Source organism: Pygoscelis adeliae, unplaced genomic scaffold (assembly GCF_000699105.1).
Source record: "Pygoscelis adeliae isolate BGI_AS28 unplaced genomic scaffold, ASM69910v1 Scaffold71, whole genome shotgun sequence".
In the NCBI taxonomy this organism is placed as follows: domain Eukaryota; kingdom Metazoa; phylum Chordata; class Aves; order Sphenisciformes; family Spheniscidae; genus Pygoscelis; species Pygoscelis adeliae.
The window spans coordinates 2,484,993-2,487,052 of record NW_008824356.1 but is presented as its reverse complement, the minus strand read 5'-3'; the positions used below and the strand labels follow the sequence as shown (position 1 = coordinate 2,487,052).

Sequence of the window (2,060 nt, the reverse complement as noted above, 5' to 3'; positions counted from 1 at the left end):
CCCGGGACCGGGGCTTGTCCCCCCCTCGCAGGCAGGGGCTAAAGCTCCTCACCTTCACAAACTTAACATGCTGCCCAAGTTGGGGAATACTCCTCGTGCTGGTGTTCCGCACCCTGTCACTGGGCGCCTAGCGATCTAGTCCATTTCTCCTCGGGCATAAGTTTTTATCTCGAAGTTATTTCTCCTTTAATTTTTCATCTGTAGAGTTACGGTAGTTCTTTCTCCTGTCTTTTGCACTGAGATCTCAAGGTTTGTGTTAAGGACAGGTGTCTTTCATGAATTCTTTTGTATTTTTGCCTAGTGGAAAGTAAATGTGCACGCTGCAAAACCGTGCAAGCTTATGTTTGCATGGTGCTTTGTCACATGATTTTTATTAGATGAGTATTTAATCCTCGAGCTGGTAAGTTTGCTTGGCTCTTTTGGAGTGGAAGAACTTGATAGATGCTAATGTGAAGGCATCTGTATAAAGACTACTTATAGTTTGCTTCTTTACCCAGCCCTTTCATACAGGCAGTATATTCTCTCAGGTGTTGTTATGGCATCACAAGTATTTTTCTCTTAACTGTGGCTGTTTTGATCTTGACTTAAAATGATGTCTCATATGAATGACCCTGAGCCATCTCCAATTAATGTTGAGAGGCAAAGAGAGAAATTACCAAAACATTAACAAAGACAAGGGTGTAAGTAGTAGTGAGAAGCTGCTCTTACTGAGATGCTGGCCAAGTTTGTAAAGGAACTCGCTTTTGTTATATAAAAGTGGTTGCCCAAGTTACAGCTGTGCAGACTTTTTTTTCCTGTGCAAAGTTAGTCGAAGTGGAGATAACTTACTATTTCTTCTAGTATTTATGGACTTACTGTGCACGGTTGTTTAGGTTCTTACTTTCAAAATACTGTGTTCCTTGCTAACATACCTTCCTCTTTTTATGCCATGTCTGTATCGCTGAGGAAATTTCATCTTTGCTTTTGTTGCAATTATATTAGTCATGAGTATTTTTTTTTTTTGTGTTAACCATGCAGCTTTTTAACTTGTGCAAAATGTTTAAGTAAATCACAGTGTGTGTGTATGTTTTCTTTTATAAAATACTTAATTGCAGTGAAGAAATTGCCACTGAACTTACAAATGTCATAAGTGGCACAAGTATCGCTTGCAATCTTGGGTCAGCAAGACTTCTTTGTCCTCAAACTGGACGCTTTTGCCATAGGTGGGCCAGGTCTGCTGGGTGCTGTACAGATGCTGCGCAGACACAGTGGCCTTGGGAGTTAACGGTGTGTGGCTCTGCTGTGTGTCTCGCTGCTCCTTGTGCTCCAGAATCAGAAGTGAGCGCTGATACGGAAATGTGGATTTATGAGTTGACCTTCATTTTAGTATCTCATACTGTATAATCTTCTGGGACTAAAAATACACCAAGAAGCTAGTATGCTCTAATAAGCGCAGCTAATACCTCTGCTCTGCCATGGGGAAGTCGGTCATAGAGCATTTGTTACACGTGTGCTTGGTAACTTGATTTCTCAAAGACACAGAGCATGTGCAGCTCCTCTGGTTTCACCTGTGGAAACCGAGTCCGGTGTTATCATGCTTGTTAATCTCCAGTGCTTTTTATAGTGTTTCTGTCTAAGTTTACTGAATCTCTGCAGGTGGTTGGATGAAATCAACAGCTTATTAATTTAGAGTACTTCTTTTGAATTTCTGAAATGTTAAACTTCGAATGTCATAATCTTTCAGTAAACTGATGCCATAATTTCTGTAGATAAAGCTTTGTGAACCCTAGAGCTCGACAAAGGTCCAGCTGTACGCATACATTATAAGCTGTCATCTCACTTCTCTCTGTAAGTTTTACAAAAGGTCCCTGTGAGGAGTTCAACTAATAAAGTGGTCGTCTTAAGATTGTTTAGCGGATAGCTTCACGTGAAGTTTGTTTTGCAGTGTGGTCTGCTATAGTAAAGTACTGATGAGTATCTGTTTAAATACACAAGTTGACTCCAAGCCATGCTGATGCTCTGAGGCTTTGTGAGCGCAATAGTTAGAAAGGTGCATGTCACAATGTTACTCATACTTTTCA

At 40.7% G+C, this 2,060-nt stretch overlaps 1 protein-coding gene across 1 annotated transcript in view; it reads left to right on the top strand.

Moving 5' to 3' along the window:
* Positions 1 to 2,060, top strand: part of SPTSSA (serine palmitoyltransferase, small subunit A) — a 6,539-nt gene that overhangs the window by 2,452 nt on the left and 2,027 nt on the right. The gene's annotated exons all lie outside the window — the stretch shown is intronic.